Source organism: Nannospalax galili, unplaced genomic scaffold, assembly GCF_000622305.1.
Source record: "Nannospalax galili isolate Female #2095 unplaced genomic scaffold, S.galili_v1.0 scaffold567, whole genome shotgun sequence".
NCBI lineage: Eukaryota > Metazoa > Chordata > Mammalia > Rodentia > Spalacidae > Nannospalax > Nannospalax galili.
This window is the reverse complement of record NW_008357638.1, coordinates 860,784-883,026: the sequence shown is the minus strand read 5'-3', so window position 1 is coordinate 883,026 and position 22,243 is coordinate 860,784. Positions and strand designations below refer to the sequence as shown.

Below are 22,243 nucleotides of genomic sequence, written 5' to 3'. Positions count from 1 at the left end.
TCTGGTACTTTTAATTACCATGTGCTATGTAGATAAAGCTTGGGTAAAAACCAAATGTTCTCAGATGAACCTTGACTAGACATATATTTTGTTCCTTAAACTAGTTGACTAAACTATAACCTTAGAAATTTTAAGATTATGTGTATATTATTTTTGTCTCATCCGTTATATAGCATAGCAAACCTACATAGGCCTTCATCTCTTGCTTAGGCTTTCTCATTTTTTTCTGTCTGTTTTGGAAAGTGTCTCCATTCCTATATCCTTTTAACATCTTTTACATTCTCATTTTCTTTTTTAATAATTATGAGATATAATAACATTAAGAAATTTTCTATCTGTTGTGAAAATTCTTTTCCTGGCCATACTAAGCAACGCTTATCCCCCTTTAAGGTTTTTAGAAAGATATTTTTTGAACCCTTATCATGTTCTGTACACTGGACAGAAAGGGACATTAGTCAAGGTCCCTGCCTGCTCAGAGCACTTCATTCACCACTGAAGTCTTGGCTAACAGAGGGAAGCACTGTGAAAGATCTTCCCCACCCTTTCCCCAGATCCTTTCATACTGGCAACGTAGGTTGCCACAAGGAACCCATCTTCCTGTAGAAAAGATACTCTGGGTCCAGGTTGTTTGGACAGTGCTGGCTGTCCTTGGTGTCAACATGTGCTTGGAGGGTGACACCTAAGCTGATACAGCACTCTTTTAGCTGGGAGTTGACAGGCTGTGTATCATCCTTCATCAAGCTGTTTGGCTGGGTAAGAACACTCTTCTGTGCTCAGCCACAGCTGCTCACCTGCAACATACTCCCTTGTCTTGGAGACAGGCTTCCCCAAGTGCCTTGCTTGGCTGGCTGAACATCACTTTTGAGCTACTCTCAGTAGCTCACTCTTTCTTATGCCTGTGTATCATTCAGATTGCTTCCTCAGACTTGATTCACCTAGGCTTTAACTTAGTTTCCATAGCTTTGCAAAAAAGAAGAAAACCTAAGAATTTCAGGGGGAAACATAATTTTGAATCATTTTTATTTAACATCTTTTCTTCTATGTTTATAGCTGTCTTAGTTACTTTATTATTTGCTGTGATAAAACACTATGACCAAGGAAACTTATAAAAGGAAGGGTTTATTTGAGTTTAAGGTTCCAGGGGAATTAGAGTCCATCATGGCAGGGAGGCATGGTGGCAGGAGGTACACTTAACATGCATGCATGCAAAACACTCATACGCATAACCTGCCAAGCCACCTACCAGCCCCCTAACTGTAAGTTTTTAAAGAAGTTTAAGTGGCCTTATCAGAGAATGTGACTACCAGATTGATGGATGTATCTGAGAAAAAGCATCTAGGGCCAAACAACAACTCTAAAACATAAAGTTCAAAGACAAACTGAAGAAAGTATTGCCAGTTTCTATCAGAAGAAGAGCTGATTTTCTTAATATATAATGATCTATAAATCAATAAAGAGGCTATAATAGCCTAATTGCAGAATGATCTTCTGAGAGCGTGAAAAGACTTAGCGGAAAGGGAGTACTAGTAACAATTTAACACGGAAAGTTAAACTACAATGAAACACTATGTTTCAAAGTCAGATTGCCAAAGTTTTCACAGCACTCTCTGTAGACCAGGGTGTAAAGAAAGTCACACTGCTGTTGGGGTGTGCCAGAGGGTATGGCTTCTAACAACATGGAAAGGTTTGTCAAAACGACAAATGCCTGCACTCTCAGGCCCAGCCTGTTTGCGCTATTTATCTGACAGATACACAGGCGCATGTGTGCAGTGATAGACAAGAAAAAGTGTTCCTTGGTTGATGGAGGAAAAGATTAGAATTGGAAATGTCCTGGATTCTGGGTTCAGAAACCAGCATCCCTTCCCTATCTTTGCTGGGTTTACCCTCAGCCGGAGTCTGTCCATCAGATGTCCGTGGTATAGGCTGACCGTCACAGCAGACAGAAGTTCATATGGAACTCGAACACCAACAGAGCCCATCAGAGCAGTGATGGTTAAGAATGGCTCCACAATAGAAACGCGCAGAGAGTTTAAAAAATGCGTCATCCCAGAAACCGTGGTTCTAGCAGTCTGGAGGGAGATACTGGTGGCCAGGATCAGGAGCCACAGTGAGCCCAGCAGTATAGTTGGGGAAACTGAGACTCAAATAGACTTCTTGTTATCCCAGGTGTCTATAAAGTTATAGGGGTGGCTGGACCAGACTTGGACCTGTGACTCTGACTTGACCTGTGTTGAGTGTAACACTAACTGCCCTCTCAAGCACTGTGTTACCCTGATCTGCTCTTGACCTTCTCAAGGATATCATGTTGGTGAGCAGTGCCTGCACCAATATAATGGCTTCCAGTACAATCTGAATAACGGAAATGCTGCAAGTGTTCACTTCTGCTGTATTATGGAAAAGACTCTTTTTGCCCAAGTAATCAATATTTATTAGTCTTGCAAGTGGAAAGAATTCAGTGTCTAACAAAGTCCCTTATGGCTTGCTCTTCTTCCGGGCTGCCTGTGTAGAGGGAGTTAATTTTTGGCTCCTCTTCCTTCAGCACTCTCTTGAATCAGAAACCAAGCCTTGACCTTCTCCCACAGTCACCTTTATTCTGCAACAGGACTGAGGACAAAAGATGTTTCTTTCACCTGTCCAGGGTGCCCCTCTCTGGGCTTTACAATCCTCCCAGACAACTGGGAAGCCTTTATCCTCCTCTGATGTGCAGTGAGCAGCTGACACCTCCTGGGAATCTTTAAAATTGTTCTCTAAAGAAACCATTCCGCTGTAGGTGCCTATTTTTAGACTTTATAAAGCCCACATCAAATTTTTGCTGCTTTTCCCTCTCTGCTCTAAGCCTGCTGTTTGAAAGACAGCAGGCTTTTTGTCTTTAAAGTTCAGCACTGTCTGGCTAGCTACCCCCACTGAACTCTACAGCCCTGGAATGCTCTGGGGAATCTTTCTTCCCTCATTCTGACCAAACTCCAAACCACAGGTAATAACCTTTACACCACAGGAGTTGAAGCAGTACAACAGGGCTAAAAAATATCTTCCAAGCAACGATGCCGCAGGTAAGTGAACTAGACATTGGTATCCCTTAAGATTTGATTTGCCCTGGGTGCATTTAACCAGTTCAGTTAGACTCCTTTGAACTTGGGGCTGTTCAGGTGGCTGTCCAAGTTCAGAGCACATTTGATGGCTAATAGCATGAGCAGTTAGCAGCCATCAAGTTTAGTAATAAACCACACGCAACAGGATTAAGGCGTTGACTTGGAGCCTTGACCATTTCCTGGTTAGTCTGGGGTCCTTATTTCTTTGATCAGTAGCTTGACTCTGCTTTATATGAGCCTGGGGGTTGAAACTAACCACGACTCTGTGACTTTAAATAAGCTTGAGAGAGAGAGAGAGGCAGTGGGTGGTGGGGCAGCTGTGTATCCTGACTGTCTTTGTTTCTTCATTGCTGTGACAAAACACTCTGACCAATACCAACTTAGGGAGGAAAGGGTTTATTCAGCTTACATCTCCCAGGTTGCAGTTCATCAGGGAGCCCAAGGTAGGAACTCAGGGCAGGAACCTGGGAGCAGGAGCTGGAGCACAGGCCATGGAGAAATTCCGCTTACTGGCTAGCTCCCGTGGCCCCTGCTCAGCTTGCTCTCTTATCCAACACAGGCCCATCTGCCCAGGAGTGCACTACCCACAGTGGGTTGGGCCCTCCCACATCACTCAACAATCAAGAAAATGCCCCACAGACATGGCCACAGGCCAGTCCAATGGAGGCAATTCCCTAATTGAGGCTCCCTCAACCCAGGTGTGTGAAGTTGACACTAAAACTATCCAGCACACTGACCCTTTCTCCTTTGCTTCTGTTTCCCACCTGTCTTTACTTCAACCTTTCCATCTATCTATATTGGGTCATACAACAAGAATCAAGTCTTTTATTCATTGAATAAAACTTGAATAATTCGTGTTATTAAACATAAGTGAAATGTTTTATATAAAGTCCTATAAAATTGCAACTTCAATAAAGCTAAAGTAATTATTCCTTTAGGCAAAATATTTTTAAAAATAGGTGTGTGCGTGTGCGTGTGCACATAGATGCAGCTTTAGTATCCTTAGTCTGAAAATATGAAATGCTCCACAGTCCAAATCTGAGTACTGACACAATGCCACAGGCAGAAAGTTCCTAGGCAATCTCAGGTGACAAGCTACAGTCAAAACAGCAGCACTGAAGAGAACTGCATGAAGTGATCGTCCGGCTGTGTGTATAAGGTGCATATAAAACATAAGTGGATTTCATGTTTAGAATTGGATTCTGTCCCCAAGATTTCTCATGGGCATGTGTATACATTCCAAAATCTGAAAAAGCCTGAAATCGGCACCACTTCTTGTCCTAAGTGTTTGGATAAGCAACGCCTAGCCTGCATACACAGGACAGAGTGGAAAGGGTGCAGAACAAAATGTTAACTTTGGAGCTGGGTGTGGTGACACATGCTTATGACTTCAGAGCTCAGACTCTTGAGGACAACTACAGGTTTTAAAGCCAGCCTGGGCTACCACAGCAAGACCCTTTCTTAAAAGAAAACAAGAAACTGGAGAGATGGCTTAGCAGTTAAGAGCATATACTGCTCTTGTAGAGGACCCAAGTTCTATTCCTAAAACCCATGTTAGATGGCTTACCTGTAACTCTAACTCCAGTAGGATCTGATGCCTCTCGCCGACATGAACACCTATACTCACATGCACATACCCACCTACAGACATACACATACACATAATTTAAAATATGACTAAATCTTTTTTTAAAATGTAAAATTTTAAAGTTCCATAAAATGTTAGTATCATATTGGGATAGTAGGGATAGAGCTATTTTTGCTTTTTAAGTATTTTCTCTTTCCAATAAATATTGCTTAATGTTAATAAATATAGAAAGAAATGTTTTTGTGTCTGTTGGTCGAATAAGCACTTGGAAGGAACTCATCCTATGGAAATAGTGAAGGCTGTCTTGCATTCTTGTCCATCTGTAGTAGTTAGTTTTGCATTGCTGTTAAACAATGCCTGGCAGAACAGTTCAATGAAGGACTTATTTTGGCTCATGGTTTCAGAGGAATCCCAGTCAAATGTGGCAAAAAGGGATGGTAGAGTTCATGGCTGCAGGAGCATGTGATGAGTGCTGTTCACATCTTGGTGGACCAGGAAGCAGTCAGCAGGCCAGAACAGGGCTGGGCCATAAGCTTTAAAGGCTCATCCCTAGTGATGTACTTGTGCCCTCTAGGTCCCACCTCCTGAAGATACTACAGCACTCTTAGTACAGTGCCATCAGTTGGAGAATAAGTAGTCAAAACATGGCTTCTAGGGGCCATCCTAATAGCTAAGGGATGTTAAAGTATCACAAAACTCCATAACAGAATAGTATAAAGCCATTAAAATGATGTTGCAAGAAGTATTTAATGATATGGAATCATTTTTTAGCATAGACTAAAACGTAAGTTGCACATTAATTTGTATGATTTGGTAACATCTTTGTGTAAGGAAAATGTAACACAGAAATGTAGATCTGAAAGAGCATTAATGTGCTAATGTCTAAGAATTGTGTTACCTGAGAAAAGAGAACTTGTGGATGCTTGGGCTTTTTTTTTTCCATTTAAAAAATATATGTATATTTTAAAGGTTTATTTTTCAGTCTGTGTGGTGTCTTTCTCTATGTATGTATGTCTAGGTGTCTATGTGTGAGTCTGCATGTGCATATGCATGTGAGTGCAGGTACCCACAGCGGAGGCCAGAAGAGGGCATAAGATCCTCTGGAACTGAAGTTACAAGTAGCTGTGAGCTGCCTAATATGAGTACTGGGAACTGAACTCAGCTCCTCTGCAAGAGCAGTATATACCCTTAACCTCTGAGCCATCTCTTCCAGTCCCTTTTTTGTTTAAATATGTGTGTGTATATATGTATGTACAGTTTTCCTGTAAAGAATCTGTATTGCTGTACTTGATCTAACCAAAGGGCCAAGAAGCAGTTCAGTCTGTACAGTTTATGTAACAATTACAAAGGTTTATTTTAGTTTTAGGAGATGAAGTTATCCACTTGTGAACCTATGATTTCTCGCCATAGCTAACCTTTTGCTCTTGCTATTTAAATCTCATATTCTACCTTCAGGTACAATGTGGAACATAGAGCTGATGGTTTCAAACACTTCTGAGTGGAGTACTAATAATTCAATGCCTGGGATATTTAAATGCCATTGGCATCAGTGAATACAGTCTTCTCTCTTAGTGTTTTTTGGGTTCTATAGCAGAGGTATAATGATGTTTGACACTTTTTTTGCAAATCAGAAGCCTACTTTTTGTAATGAGCTAAATAACAGAATGTGTTCATAACTGTGCTGCAAGTAAAACTCTGAGCTTAAGGGCCTGGCCTTAGTGGCTGCTATTACAGAATTCAGATGCTGTTTCTATTTGTTTGGATTTTGTAGCTAAGTCCTCTAGACTAGAGTGGCTGAGGTTGGCTCCATGTAATTAGTAAATTACAGAGGACAACTTTGGCCTTATTCTGTAGCAGCTTAACTTTATTGGTAAAATGGACTCATTACAAAACAGTCAAATGAAACTAGTATTGAGTGTATTCTGAATGTTCAATAACATGCACAGACGATGGCAGTTGCTGAAGACTTCAGAAAGTTAAGGCCAGAATGGACAGAGAGAAGCAAGCTCTGACAAGGCCTGCAACTGAGAAACCTCAACTCCAATCAAACCCCAAGAGTGATTGATAAATACCTACAAGGAACCTGATAAGTGTTGCTGATTGGGATAGAATTTGATTTGAGTTGACTTTTCAAGCCTGGGTTCCTAAATGGCATAGGCCTAAATCCTAAAACTGCAGGACAAAACTATCACCATAACACAGGGACATGCTGAAACCAAGATATTAATACATCATTCAGGATCACAAATGATTTGCTGACTTTCAGGCATTATTGATTGCCTGTTAATGGACCATTAATTCAGTAAAAAGAGGAGAAAGCAGCAGGGAGGTTCCTTATCAGGCTTGCTGGTCTGGGAAAGGCTAAGATGTTTAATAGTCTTAAGTAAGAAGGGAATTAGGATATTAGAGTTGGTTCGGAGGTCTCCGAATTCCTAGCTTACCCAGTTTAGTGATTCACTCCAGCCTTTTGACAGTTTACCCCTCACTTCTGTGGTGTTTCCTGGGCTACCTTGATGCTCTTCAGGGGCTCCATGGTTCATTTACTTCTGCCTCACAAACACAAGCATCATTACTTTCTGTCCCTTTAGTTGGGGGTGATGTAACCCACAAGGACTTGTCTTTATCTTTCAGAAGAGTTCAGTAGCCATCCATTTATGTTGACTGGCACATTGTAAGATGAGTATACTGGAGATGGAGAATAGAGATGTGGGCCTTCAGAAATTAATCATCTCCTGCTAATTTGTTCTATGAACATGGTTTATAGATAGCCAAGTGTGTTTTTGTTTTTGTTGTTAAGGATCTTTAAATGTATAGACTCACAGGTGTGTCCAACCTTTTGATATTGGGACAAGACATTGTCATCTACAAAGTTCAAAGTCAAGAACCTCTACAGAATTCACACCAGAGAACCATACAACTGAGTCACAAGAAATACCGCCCCCCCAATCTCATAATGTTTCAATTAAGTTTATGATTTTGCATTGAATTGTATTCATAGCTACCCGGGGCAGATAGTAGAGTATTTTTTCTGTTGGCTTCATTTCTGATTGTTTTAAAAACTGATTGTTGCCTGGCATGGTGGCACACGCCTTTAATCCCAGCACTCAGGAGGCAGAGGCAGGTGGATCTCTGTGAGTTCAAAGCCAGCCTTGTCTACATAGTGAGTTCCAGGACAGCTGGGGCTACAGGGAGACCCTGTCTAAAAAGACCCCCCCCCCAAAAAAAACCCTAATTGTTGGACATTGTCATGTTCCAGCATAACCCTGCAGCCTGTATGGCCTTAGGAGGTACACTTGTGATTAGTTGGAAAGGTTTTTAAAACACAAAGGGTAAGAAGAAAGCAGTCAATACGTGAGTATATGTAGGGGTGTGTGTGTGTGTGTGTGTGTGTGTGTGTGTGTATGTGTGTGTGTGTGTGTGTGTGTGTGTGTGTGTTTCTGTCCAGATTTATGGGCTTTTCCTCCCTTTTTCCTCTCTCTTCTTTCTGTCAGTAGGGGCTTGCTATGTAGTCCAGGCTGGCCTGAAGTTCTCAATCCTCTTGCCTCATCCTCTTGAGTGTTAAGATGATAGATTTTCATTACCACAGCCAGCAAACTGTATTTCTTGATCAAAGCTTTTTTTTTTTTTTTTACTCAGTCTTTTTGAGACAGGGTCTCCCTGTAGCCCCAGCTGGCCTGAACTCTCTGTGTAGACCAGGCTGGCCTTGAACTCAGAGACCCGCCTGAATCTGCCTCCATTAAAGGCCAGCACCACCACACCCGGCTTGATCAAAGCTGTTTTATAGATTTGCTGTTTCTTGGGGCTATTTTATATGTTGTGGTATACCTCTGATTAGAAGGCAGAGTTGCTGAAATTTGCCTCTTGACTATTCTAATATAGAATTAAGCTAATTATAGACATTCTCAATATTGTAGTTATAGTCATATACCAATAATATTCTGGGGCAATGTAGCTATAAATCAGGACATTTTGCACACTATAAAGTTCTGACAATTCTTATCTTCCTCAGCACCATTCTCTTCTGTTGTACTCCAAACATGTAGAAAAATCATACCTGTAGCACCCTGGCCCAGGCCTTTCAGCAGCTGCTTGGTGAAACCCATTTTATTTTATTGATGACCCCATAGTACTTTCTTAGAAACCACTAATTCTATTTAAGAGACTGCTGTAGTCACACTTCTTAAATAGGAGTTTCCTAAAGTTGTCCTTTTCCATGCTTTCACTCCCTCTAGTGATTTTTTTTCCCCTGAGGATGACCTGGGTAGTTTAGAATTTGCTGGACCTTGAGTAGTCCAGAAGGTTAGATGGAAGCTTGAGGAAAGGGATGTGGTTAAGAAGCATTGCTTTAAATGTCAGCTCATTGACAGCACATTTTCTGCACCAGCTGCACAGCACAATTTGCCCAGCTCCTGAATCTCTTGTAGACAGACAGACAGACAGACAGACAGAGACACACACACGCACACGCGCACACACATACACACACGCCCTATGGTCAGGGCCCAACTCCAAGGCTTTCTCTTTGGTATTTTCAGTGTCTTGGTTGGGTCTGTGCCTTTTTCCTTTTAGTAATGTTGGCTCTTCTTGTCCTGTTTAGAGGGCGTACTGGCTCTTTGCCTCTTCTGTGTGTGCTGAGGATTTTGTTTTTTTTGCAACCCTGGCCCCCAATGTTAGATGGGGAGATGCGATAGGGAGGGAGAAAAAGAACTTTTTAAAGTGTGGAGAAGAATGAAGACTGGAAATAAGATCTGGTGAGAAAGAACAAAGGATGTCCTGGAGCAGCCAAGCTAGTGGTCACAGTCAATGTGACAAAGCAGGAATTCCACTGGCTGCCTCTCTGGAGGGGATTGAAGATGGTATAGGGTTCATAGCTGCAGTATACTAGGGCTACCACCAGATGGTGATGGTGGCCTCTTGGCCCAGGTGGGGCCAAGCAACCTCTTGACTAGGTTAGTCCTAGTCTTCATTATTAAAGAATGGTATTCTCAGTAAACTGTGATCTCCCTTTATAAGAAACAAAAAACCTTTCAACAGGAAGCTCAAAGGAAAAGCCCTCTGACCCCACTGTCAGTCTCTTCTTTCTACACTCTTGGCCCTTAAAAGGGAATATGTGCTTGGTCTCGAAATGGGAATTTTCATGGAGTCTTGGGCAGGGGCCTCCTTTACCTGGGAATGTAGCTTGGTGTCCTTGGCAGGGTTGAGTTTGAGGGATCATGGGATTTGTCTTTGACCATTGGATTCAAAATTAAATTTTAAAGTGGTATCTCCAACTGGTTGGAGACATTTATTGGTGAAAGAGGGAGTAGAAAAATTTCTTTTGCATTGATAGACTTGCATTGGGCTGTGTATCTGTTCTGTTAGCAGTGCTGGTAAAGAAGTCAGAGCCTTGCTTCTTCTAGGCACACACTCCACCAGCCCACACCCTGCCTTTTGAGTCAGTCTCCACACTTAGGGAAAGGCAGCTGATTGGGGGATAGTAGTTCAGCACCACAGGCTGCTGAAGACTGAGGAAATGTAAAGGAGTCAAAAGTGACTTGATGGCCAAATGCTGTTCTCAAGAACACCTGGGATGGCACTGCTTCTTACAATGGGGCAAGAGGGTCTCAGTGTGTATTTCTATAGATAAGGAAGCCAAGGATCAGAGTGGCTCAGAAACTTACTCAGCATCACCAAGCTAAAGAGTCAGCTATTTCAGCTGATAAAAATAAAGACTCATTTCATATTCATGAGGATGGGGGGGGGAGGGGGGATGACTTGAGGGGTGTCCTCATTTCCTTGAATGATCTTCCTCCTAACAGTGGTTTAAACACTCAGGAAAGGCTGACATTCATTGTAAAAAGAGGGCTTGGAGACCGAGGTTCCAGATGACTTGAGGCTGTCTGTGCACCTCTTACTGTAAGTTGACTGCCGATTTTCCAAGGTGTAGTCTGGTTGCAGGGTCGCATTGTAGGGCTTGAATTGTTCTCAGTGTCCTGGGAATCCACCAAGTTCCTCCTGTAGTCATTGGCTGAACTGCCTCCGATGATGAGCTGTTTCTGTCTTCCCCACTTTTGAATTCGCTCCTGATTTGAGAGAGGCAGGCATCAGCAGCCGCTTCCAGCCCAGACAGGTTTCCTCACAGCCAGCCCAGCACAGCTCCAGGGTTCCATGCCTGGTGGGAGGCTCCTTGGGGCCCTACCTGGGTTGTAGCTGCTGCAGGGGCCCTCCCCTCTCGGCTCCTCCCTCCGCCTGCTCCAGGCTGCTGATTACCTGTCGGGAACTGGAGAGACCAGGATTCCTCTTCCGCTCTTGCTGTTGTTAGGGGAAACAGACCAACCATCTGCATCTAGACCCGTCTGCCTCTCCCTCTCTCCCTTTTAAATGAGTTCTTCCTGCCTGGAATCTGGTAAGTACTAACCTGCAAAGGCTCTTCCTTCCTTTGTATTTGATCTGTGCAGAATATTCTCTTGGGCTTTAACCTACCTGTGCTAGAATTTGGGGGGATTCTTTGAAAACTCTTACCCCATCTCTCCCTCTGTGTCTCCCTCCCTCCCTTCCCCCCTTTCTCTTTTAAATGCCCATTAAACATTTTTAGCATGCTTGAGTACCTGTATCAAAAAGTACACAGTACAAATTTTTAATTACTTGTGTATTTAACCTCTGTCATTTTGTCTAAAGCTTCTTTTTAGCGTAGTGCATTGAAAATGATTATACAGATAATTCTCTGGTGCCCCCACCCATATGAATAAATTATTGCATTTGTCATTGTGTGTTCCTGAAATGTCAAAAATGGACACAGTGAAGGGATCTATCTTGTAGAGTTTATAAATTTGATACAAAACCCTAAGATGAAATAAGGACAGATCTTTTTTTTTTTTTTTTTAGAGTTTGTTGTGTATTGATTCAATGTAAAAGCATAGTTAATGGGATTGTCTGGATCTCCGTGGGACAGGTGCACCTCAGTCCTTGGAGATTTACTTCCTAGGACACATGCCTTCTGATTTGTTTTAGACCTTTACAGGAAATCCTTGGAGACAAATCACATGACTCCCAACTGGAGTTTGCACTTTCACAGATTTTTTTTTTTTATCATTTTTCTCTTATATGGAAAGATATATTAAGCCAGGAATTTTTAAGAATGGGAAGTGAAGTGTCTGGTGGTTTGAGCCTATTCATTAACCTTTCTCATATTCCCCAGTCTCCAAAATAAAAACTCTTTTCCCTTTAAGAGAAATGCTATGCAAACTTACATTTTCCTTACTCTTAAGTTAAAGAGAACTCATGTAAATGGCATTAAGAAACATGTAAGCATTAATTTCTTGATGTTAGACCTCTTTCCACATGAGGTCAGTTGCAATAGTATTAAGTCTCTCTCTCTGTCTCTCTTTCCTCAACTTCAGTCACAGAAAGTGTTCTTTGTATATAATTTATGGAAGGAAAGTGGTGTTATGTAATCCTGAATAGAAACCAGGGCAAGGGTGCACTTTGGGGATGAATCCATATGCAGTGAGACACTCTCGGGCTGCCTCACACAAAGGCAGAGGTGGAGCTCACGTGGTTCTGTGTGGTTTCATGAGCGATGAAGGAGGAGGAAGTCAAGCATGTGCAGTGACTTGAAGTATGTCAGAAAAAACGTTTGTCAGAAATCTTCAAAACCATGACCTTTGCCATGTGTAAAATTGAACTTCTGCCCATTTGCTTCATGGTGATTTCATGTTTTCCTTACAAATTGTGTGGTATTAGGTCCTTAGCTGTAGGGTACACAGAGCTGTTTAATGACTATAGGGGATGCATCATCCTTTTTGTGTGCAACATGAGATTGGAGAGCTTAACTCATCACCTTAAAAGGACATTTGCTGGGGCTGGAGAGATGGCTCAGCGGTTAAGAGCACTGACTGCTCTTGCAGAGGACCCAGGTTCGATTCCCAGCACCCACATGGCGGCTACGAACTATCCTTAACTCCAGTTTCAGGGGAATCTGAAGCCCTCTTCTGACCTCCACGGCACTGCACGACACGGATGCACTCACATACATGCAGGCAATACACTCATACACATAAAATAAAAGTAATAAATAAAATATAAAAAAAAAGCAAAAAAGTCATAATAAAAAAAAGGACATCTGCTATTGAGATATGAAAATTGGTAAGAGAAACCTCACACTCTACCTGCTTCTAATTCTGACCCTGTCAATTGCTTTGCGCTCGAAGTAGTAGTTATCTCTCCTGAGGGAGCGGGAAGAACAAAACAGACCCAGGCAGCTCCAGTATTAAACAGTGTTCCCCCAGCCCCAGGTGACGCCATTCCCTCTTGCCACTGGTGTGCTCTTCTACTGCTGTGACTCAAACTCTATTTGGAAACCTTCTTTCAACTTGCAAACTCTCACTTCTTGCCAAGAGTCCTGAACACATGGTTAATGATCTTTAATGTAAATGACTCTTGCCTGGTTGGGACTGCTCAGGTGCAATTCCATGCCCTCCTCCTGGGGATTTCTCCCCTGCCAGCCACCTCCCCACCTGTAGGAACTGGGCAGAGCTAGTTTTTTTGTGCTCTTTCCCTGGGTGGAACAAATGAGATGGAACCAAAGACATTCAGAGAAGACAGCAATGGCAGAGCTGCCCTCTGGATGGGGACTCACAAGTGGCCCAGGGCCCTGAGGCCCCTCAGACCTCCCTATGAACTTGCTCCAGGGTGGCCGCAGGTGATCATGTTGGATGATCGTGTCTCCCATCTGCCAATAGTAACTGCCCATGTCTCCTTCAGCTGTATTGGCAGTTACCTGCTCTCTTTATCCGTGATTGACACCCTCTGCATGTGGCAGAGCTATCTGGATAGCCCTTGAACTCATGGAGTGGGTAGAACTCACCATTTCCTTCTGACCTAACTGTGTAGCAATGGTGAGTCTGCATGTTCACATTGATACCTAAAAACTTAAAAATCTTTTGTAGTCACAAAGGAAAGGAATGTCCCTTTGTTTAAAGAGACGGCTTTTAAAAGTAGTTTAAAAATAAAATTGGATGGCTCCAACTTGCAGTCTCTCAGGTTTCCTTTGGGAATGTATCAATCCTGTTTCCCTGTTTACTTTCAAAGAATTCTTCTCTACCTTCTCTCCAAAAGAAGCAGAGTGGCATATAAGAAACCTGGGGATATTTGTGTAAAATGGTATTTTTCCTCTTTCCCTAGCCTTAATTGTCTTTTAGGGAAAAGGGTGTTAATCATGGGTGGCAAGATGATCCTCGGGCAGTGTGGTCCTCTGAGGCAGGGTGTGGGTGGGTCAGCCAGCACATACTAGTCATGAACCATTTTGGCCTCTTTCCCAGGCCAAATTCTGTCTCATGAAGTCTGGATTGACTGCTGGCCGTAGGCTCTGATGTTTATTCTAGCATTGTGGGATGGGTAGGATTAAATATGATTTCTAACCTGATGTATTTGTTACTAGAGAATTATTAAATGTCTCTGTTGCATGTATTGTTTTAAAAGCACCAATTCTGCTGGGAGTGGTGGTATATGACCAGAATCCAAGCACTTAGGAGGTAGAAGCAGGGGGATCAGGAGTTAAAGGCCACCCTTGACTACAAAGCAAGTTCAGGGCCAATCTGGCTGCATAAGAAACTGTCTCAAAACACCCAAACAAACAAAGCAGCACTAATTCAGAACAATTGAAGGCAAAACTTGGCTTTACTTCTTTGGTCTTCCTTAGTGATTTATGTTTTCTTAAATACTGGTTTATAGGTTTTAATAAATGATTTTTAAAGTGTTTTTATTTTCACTCTAATTTGTATGTGTATGCATATGCACACACGTGTGCAAGTGTATGTTATGCCTCATTGCACATGTAAAGGTCAGAGGACAACCTTGGGTGCCAGTCCTTGCCTTCCACCTTGTCTTGTTAACCCTGGTACATGCCAGGCTGGTTGGCCTGCTAGCCTCTAGGGAGTCTTCTGTCTCCACCACCCATCTTGGGAGAGTGGTGGAGTTACAGGTGCATGCTACTGTATCTGGCATTAGGTGGGTTCTGGGGATCTAAACTCCAGTCCTCATGCTTGCATGGCAAGTGCTTTATTCCTTGAACCATCTTCCCAGCCCAGTTGTACTTTTTTAAAAAATGTTTTTAATAGTCTATAAAAATAGAATATTTTTTCAATAGTTATTTCAGGAGCTGGAGAGATGGCTCAGTGGTTAAAAGCACTGGCTGCTCTTGCAGAGGACCCAGGTTCTGCTCCCATGACAGCTAACAGCCATTCATAATTCCAGTTCCAGGGAATCTGATGCCCTCTTCTGGCCTCCACAGGCAAAACACTCATGTACATAACAATTTTTTTAAGTCATTTCATGTACAATGAGCCCTTACAAGTATACTTTTGGATTGCTTAAAGGCAGTTGTTCGCAAATAGTGGAAGTTCTGTCCACCTTCTCTAACATTTAGCAGTTTCTGGAAGACTTTTTTGGTTGTCTCAATTTTGGGGACAGGGTGATAGTGGGAAGCGAGTGGTCACTGGTGGATGAAGGCCTTTTTCTGGCCTAGTATCTGCATTGCATAGGAGATACCTAGCACATATATTCTAGCCTCAAGTGTCTGTAGTGCTGACGTTGAAGAGCTTGGCTCTAAGGAGTCTATGTCTGAGTAGCCTGTTCATAAGGAAGAAAATGGTGGTTTTTTTTTTTTTTCATTAATTGTGTGTGGGTAAAAAATTAGTAGAGCATATCATACAGCTTTGGGATAATGAAGTATCTTTCAAAGGGACCAGCAAGATGGCTTAGTGGGTAAAGTTCAGGCGGCAAAGCCTGACTTAGCTCAATACCCAGAATACTCCTTTCCATGTGGTAGAAAAAGAGAACCTGCTCTTACAAGTTACTCTCTGACCTCCACATGCTTGCTGTGACATGCACCCCCCCAAAATAAATAAACATAAAAAAATTTTAAGTACCTTTCAAGTTGGAATTATTGGCAAAGTACTGCATTTTAACATAGAAATAAAGTAAACAGCTACCCTCCCTCTCTCTCCCTCCCTCCCTCCGTCCCTCCCTCCCCTCCTTCTTGGTGGTTCTGGGGAGAAATTCAGAGTCTTATACCTCCTGGGGCAAGCACTCTACCACTGAGCTATCTCCCCTCCCCTGGCTTGTCAGTTTCCCTGGCTTGTCAGTTTTTCAGCATCAGCTGTCTGAAAGGGGTGCTTCCTTTGTACGGAGCGGCAGGACAAGCTTCATGCTGTACTGGAACAGCAGGTAGGAGACCTGATTTTAGTCCTCAGTGGCCTGAGATGGGCCTGGGCCTTCAGAGTCTTTTATGACTGGGATATGACAGGCACATGTCTGCTGTTGCCCTCGCTGTGAGTTTGAGGCTGACATGAGAAAGAATTGTGCAATGCTAGAAACAGAAGAGTTAATTTAATCTAACATGTTCCCTTTGGAGATAAAGGAGCCAGCCCAGAAAGGTTAGCTTGCCTTTTCTAATCTACTCTGACGTGTTTTCCTCCCTCATTTCGGTGCTGAGGGCAATTTTGCCTGTTAATTAATTCACTTCTCAGTTAATCGCATGCTCATTTCTGACATCTTTTATTGTCGTGCTACCTTGCTCTTCGAAATCTCCAAGATGAGTTTTTTTATGCATATACTTCTTGACTCCATAATTATGTTAAACTAACTTTGGGAATGGGATAATAGAGGAAGTGCTGGGTCCCCGCTAGTACCCAGAGAAGTATTTGGTAAGCATCAGACCAAAAGAAGTATTTGGTGGTCTGATTTAATGACTTGACCTGCCTGAGCCAGTAGGAGAATTAAAACTGACATTGATTGATGTTCTTCAGGAAGGACTGACTTGATTTCTACACAGGGTAAAATTTTAAGCATTCAAAGAGCCAAATTGCCTGTGACTGTCTGTTAAGGATGACTTGTAAAGGGCTGACTTTCAATAGTGTTTCACTCGGCATTTCCTTTTTCTTTGGCCTAGCATAGCTTTCCTGTGTCCTATGAATAAAGTATACAAGTTCCCTACAGTTAGACGCTGGTTATTCCCAGGCTTGGCTGGTGTTTTGTAATAGCCTTGGGCATGTGCTGTTTTGGCCTTCTACTAGGGTTTAGTAATGCTCCCTCTCTCATCTGTGCTTCTATTTCCCTTAAGCACTGCCCAGGTTGTTAGTACCTCATGGAAGAGGCAGCTCATACAGTCTGCTCCCTGCCCCAAGTTTAGAAGACTAGAAGGGAGCCATCAAGATTCACCCATCCTTCTGCACAGGAAGCACATGAAGCCTAGGAAATGTCAGAAGATTCTTGAGCCCATGTCTCCTGACCTTCCCCTCCCTTCCACCCCCAGCAGTGTATTCCTTCTTCTATATTCTCCTTCCCTCTGCCTGCCTTGGCAAGGCTGGGATCTAGGGATATACCACTCAAAGTGTGGTCCATGGTCCTCTAGCAGCAGCAGCAGCAGCAGCAGCAGCAGCAGCATGGCTTGTTAGATAGGCTGGTGTTAGATAGCTTGTTAGATAGGCAGATGTCAGGCCCTGTCCCAGATGTGGAGCTGAAATCAGCTAGGTATATGGATTCTCAGGGGCCTCCTATGCACAATGGAGTCGGAGGAGCCCTGGTATGGTGCCCCTCTCCAGGAGGGGATGCAGCTCTGGTTAACTCCACAGGGATGATGCAAAACTTCTTTTCAGCAAATGGATTCCCACCTTTCCCCTCATGCACCCTTTCAGCCTGCCTGTCTGTGTCCCACCCAGACTTTCTGTGGAATGTGCTCAAGATTGATCCTTTTACTTGGGGTCTTTCCCAGTTTGTCTTCTGTTTATCCCTGATGTCCCACACTTCTCTTGTTTGGTGAGTGCCCTGACTTTATTTCCCATATTCTTCATGTAATCCATATCTGTGTGGATTCCACATCCATAGACTGAAGCAATCAAAGGCTCAGTTGAAATCTGCAAATACATATGTGAAAAAATTGCATCTATACTCAGCATATAGACCTTTCTTATCTTTCTTTCCTAAATTAATACAGCAGCACTATTTGCACAGCACTTACATGGTACTAAGTATTATAATCTAGGTGTGACTTCAGCTCTGTGGAGGATGCACAGAGATTATATATAAATAATATAGCACTTTACATGCGGGCTTTGAGCATCTTCATATTTTGGTATCCCAGAGCCAACTCTCCATGACACTGAAGTATAACTGTAGTTTATTGGTCATATTTTCATCATTACTTATATGTAGCATGTAAACATTGTTAGTTCCACATCTCTGCTTTCTAGCTATCATGCAGTACATGTATGTGCATGCATGCATGCATGAACGTGTGTTAATAACTGATGTTACTAGGCTTCCATATATACTTAACTGAAAAAGAAATTGCAAGTTACTCCTTAAAGTATGTACAAACGTTTAGCAGCCAAAGATTTCCAAGTAGTGAAATTAATTGTTATCACAATAAAAATCCTTTACCGTTGGATTCAGTATTTCTAGTCTCTTCATTTCAGTTTGGGAAGATGAATTTTGGAAAGTGGCAGTAATCTAAGTTTGCAGGTACAGTGGTGAGTTTTAGCACAGTGAGGGTAAGGTTTTAGTGTGCTCATATCCAGTGTTCATAAAGTACATAGATAAGGGGAGAGTTGTTTTTGTTGGTTTTTTTTTTTTTTTTAAACATGGCTTTTTATACTGAGAAACTGATCATCTTTTTTTTTCTATGCTAGCTGCATCCAAATTAGTAAATGTTAAAATAACCGTGGCTGATAAAAACAATGTGCAAATTCTTTTTACTTTTTATATAATTAAAATAAATTCTCCATTTGGTAGTCATATTCCATATAAACTCAGTCTTGTCAGACTGTCTGGGAAGATTAGTGAATCATATCCTAACAACTTACAACATTTGAAAAATAACAACTATGTACTGTGATGTATTAAGGACATAATTAAAGAAGGTTTTCAGTATTTTAAGATTTGTATTAATCTTATCAGTGTGGTGTGAGTGAATTCACTCCACTTACTACTGTGAAAAAGCTACTGCTCTTAGCTATAGTGTTACCAGTTGCAGAGAATGACTTGTATTAAGTTCGGCCTTTGCAAAATGAAAAGCTTTGCTGGCTTCATGACCGGCTTTGTCATCGTCTCCATCTGTACTTGACTTTACAAAGCAGCTAATGGCGATCTGTTGATTTTATTTATGGACTTATTTTGCTTAGTAAACAAGTTGGTTATGTATGATACAAAAGGATTAAAATCCATCCCTTGATTTCACAATGATTACATTCTAATGGGCACCTTAAAATTCCCACCAAGCAGGGTCTTCACCAGAGCACACCAGCTGAGCACCCAGCCAGGCAGATGAGCATTACTCACATCACTTTATAGGCACCTGTCACTATGCCTACTGTGACGAACTGTGACTTGGAAATTGCATGTATTTCTGAGCTTTAGTCAGGCTTTTTAAAATTAGGTTCAGAATTATCATAGCCTTCCTAGCATTAAACACACATTATATAAGAGGGTCTATCTTCCTGAGGTCACTTACGCAGAAAGTTAGGAATAGAGAATATACCATATAAAGCTCTAGAGAAGAAGTCACATGGTTTGTGAGATAAAATGAAGCTTCCCAGCTCTGAAATTAGAGTGTAATGTAGAAAGGGGAAAGGATAAAAGATTATAAACAAAAGGGAGGAAAAAGGGGAACCCTGCACCATACCAATAATAAAGTAGGATGTAAGTCAGCTGAAAATACCCAATGAACTATGAACATCTCAATAGAAAATGTTTGCATACAGGGGCTAGAGAGATGGTTCAACAGTTAAGAGTGCTTGCTGCTCTGCCAAGGACCTGTATTCAATTCCCAGCACCTAGGTTTAGTGGCTCACAGCCACCTGTAACTCCAGGAGATTCAGAACTCTCTTGTGGCCTGCAAGGGTACCCCCCAACACATAGGGATTAGACATACACATAAACAATAATTAAAAATAAATCTTCAAGACAAAAGAAAATGAGAGTTAAACTCATCGACTATTTCTCAGTAACCACAGGGTATTCTAAGATCTACCAAGGCATTATAGAACAGTTATAGGTACCATACTTCTTTATTACAACAGATTTATGTTTCCTACTGTTCATAGCATCAGTCTCTAGTTCCTAATGAACTAATGTGGTTTTTATGGTCATCAGCCAGCTAATACTTAGGCAGTTGTGGGTCAGTAGGATCCTGAGCAGTCAAGCCCTGGAAAACCAGGCAGTGAGTGATGTTCACAAATGGCTGAGGGAGTAACCAAGATTAAAGGAAGGTAAATAGAGTCACCTGGCAACAGTATTTGTCCTTTCTCAGAATTATGGGAGTTATATTTAGAAGTCATGTTTTTGGTAATAATATTTGAAAGTTTGTTTTGCAATCCTAAGTTGCTTAGGTTATTTTGACTAGAGGGATGGAGGAGAGGAGGGAAGAGAGGGGGAGAGAGACAGAGACTGGAATGTGTCCACTGGGAGAGGGAAATGAGATGATTAATTGGTGTAGAATCAGAATAGAAAGCACGTGGGAAGTAGAATCTTGAAATTTCAGGGCTGTCCATTAGTCATTCTTTAAGAGAAGTGCTAGAAACCACCACTGATGAAAAAAGGGGGCGATCCAACCTTTTCCTTGTGCTCAGGTGGAATATTCCAAATTCTGTTCTAGCTCTGTTCCGTTTACACCCTTTTCTGCCCTCTTTGTTCTAGCCAAACTGAACTGCCTGTCCCCTCCCTAGGCACTGAGTCTTGTTTTCTCTGAGTTGTGTCCATGCCTCCTCTTGTCATGCCCGTGCTCTCCCTTTATGTGAGGATGAAGCTTGCTGACCTGGTGTCCAAGATCCACTGAAGCTTCTGCTATGAAGTATGGCTTGGTTCAACTGAATGAAGTCAGTTTGAAAATGACACCGAGTTTCCTAGTCAGACATATCTAGTCTCCCATGTTGGTGAAGCTGTTTGAACTGGACTGCTACCTCCTGTCCTCAGCTATAAACCCATGGAGAATAGCTGCATTACCTGAAATGCATAGCGTTGTGATCCTGTAGCTTAAGACAGTGGGAGAACTATTACACACACACATAAAATGGAAAGAACACAGACGTGAAGGGACAAGTGTGTACAGAACTGACAGTTTCTGCTGAGTGTGGAGGTGTTGAGTGTGGACATTTGGGCCACGCATGATGATGGACTGCTCCTTGACCTCATTTGACAAATACTGTAGTACAGACATGCAAGTAAGAACCAATTGCATTCCCACCCTCACAGGGTACATGGTCCATGTTAGCAGTGTTGTGAGGAGAGCATGAGGCGTCCCCAGGCACTTCATCCTCCTACCCATCCCATCTACAAGTTTCTTGACACATCTCTCTTTCCTCAGCTGTCCTTTATGCTGTAAAAACACATTTCTGCCATCTTCTCCCCTCTCTTTAAGCCTTAAATGAATGTTTGCTCAGAAAGGGGATGGTCAGAAATGTTTTCATCACAAAATGACATGTAAATAGTTGCCACAAACAGGTGATTTCTTAACTATAACATGTAGCTGACAGACACTGAACTTTAGAATACAGAGATTATTCTATTTAATATTCCCACATGAAAACCAGAATGTTCATAGGAAAGAAAACCAGCACTTAACCAGGTTCGTTGTTTACAGGATCTTGTGAAAAATGGGAAACGGTGTTTGGTTAAAGCCCAGGCAGGGCCTTGATCTATAGCACTAGAGTTGTATTTTCTGCCCTGCAAAATGAGTCAAAACACATAGGATGTGTGTACATCCATGGGAGGAAGGCATTGTTTACAATACATTGTGATTGCTAGTACTATAGAAATGCATTAAGGTACTTTTGTTATCAGTCTTAGGAAGAACCAGCCAGTGGATTCTAAGAGGCTTGATGAGTAGAACCCCTGAGCCCTGTTCCACCTTTTTAAATTTCTGAGCCTTTGTAGCAGCAGCACTGATTGCCTCTCGCCCCCCATTCCCTACTCCCTAGTGATGTTCTGGGGACCCCATCATCTCATGACTGGCCTCCCAAGTATACACAAGTGTCCACCCTTTGACTGATAATCAGTGTCTGCAGATTGCTTAAACAGCTTGGTTTTGTTGTTGCTGTTCGCATGAGGTAGAGCTTTGATTCTTTCTCCTTCAACGTGCACTCAGACTAAAGGGGAAAATTATTTCCTCACTGAGTTCTGAGATCTTAGGGAACATTAGATGGTTGCTACCACCAAACACTTCCTATTAAACCAGTAATATTTTTTATTCTGGAATTTGCTGGGGAAAGTATTCAGGAACAAAGTGAAAGAATTGAGTATACAAGATGTTAAATTTTTTCCTTTGGGTTCTAGTCTTCACAGGGACTTATGGCTAGCAACACAGATACAAGTATTTGCTTTAACACCAGATGAATTATTAGCATGTTAGTTGTTTACATGAGTCAGAGCCTCTAAAATGTATTCCTTTAAGTAGACTGAGCTTTCTTTCCAGCCTGTTGTCACAGGGTCTAAAAATGAAAGCGTAAGTCCAATCTCCTTCCAGATCATAAAATAATTCTGAATTAATAGAGCATAAATGAATGCGATTTTATTTAAGTGTCATTTTTCAAAT

The 22,243-nt window shown here is 42.1% G+C and overlaps 1 protein-coding gene across 6 annotated transcripts in view; it reads left to right on the top strand.

The window, feature by feature from the left end:
* The window catches only part of Nedd4l (NEDD4 like E3 ubiquitin protein ligase), a 364,487-nt gene that overhangs the window by 145,597 nt on the left and 196,647 nt on the right, over positions 1 to 22,243 (top strand). Inside the window, exon 1 of one of the 6 annotated variants that reach the window (XM_008855366.3) lies at positions 10,811 to 11,062. The exons of 4 other annotated variants lie outside the window; for them this stretch is intronic. The gene's annotated coding sequence lies outside the window, so the exon portion shown is untranslated. Of the gene's footprint in view, positions 1 to 10,810; positions 11,063 to 22,243 lie in introns of those variants that run through there. One more of the 6 variants, XM_017794929.2, reaches the window with a different exon arrangement.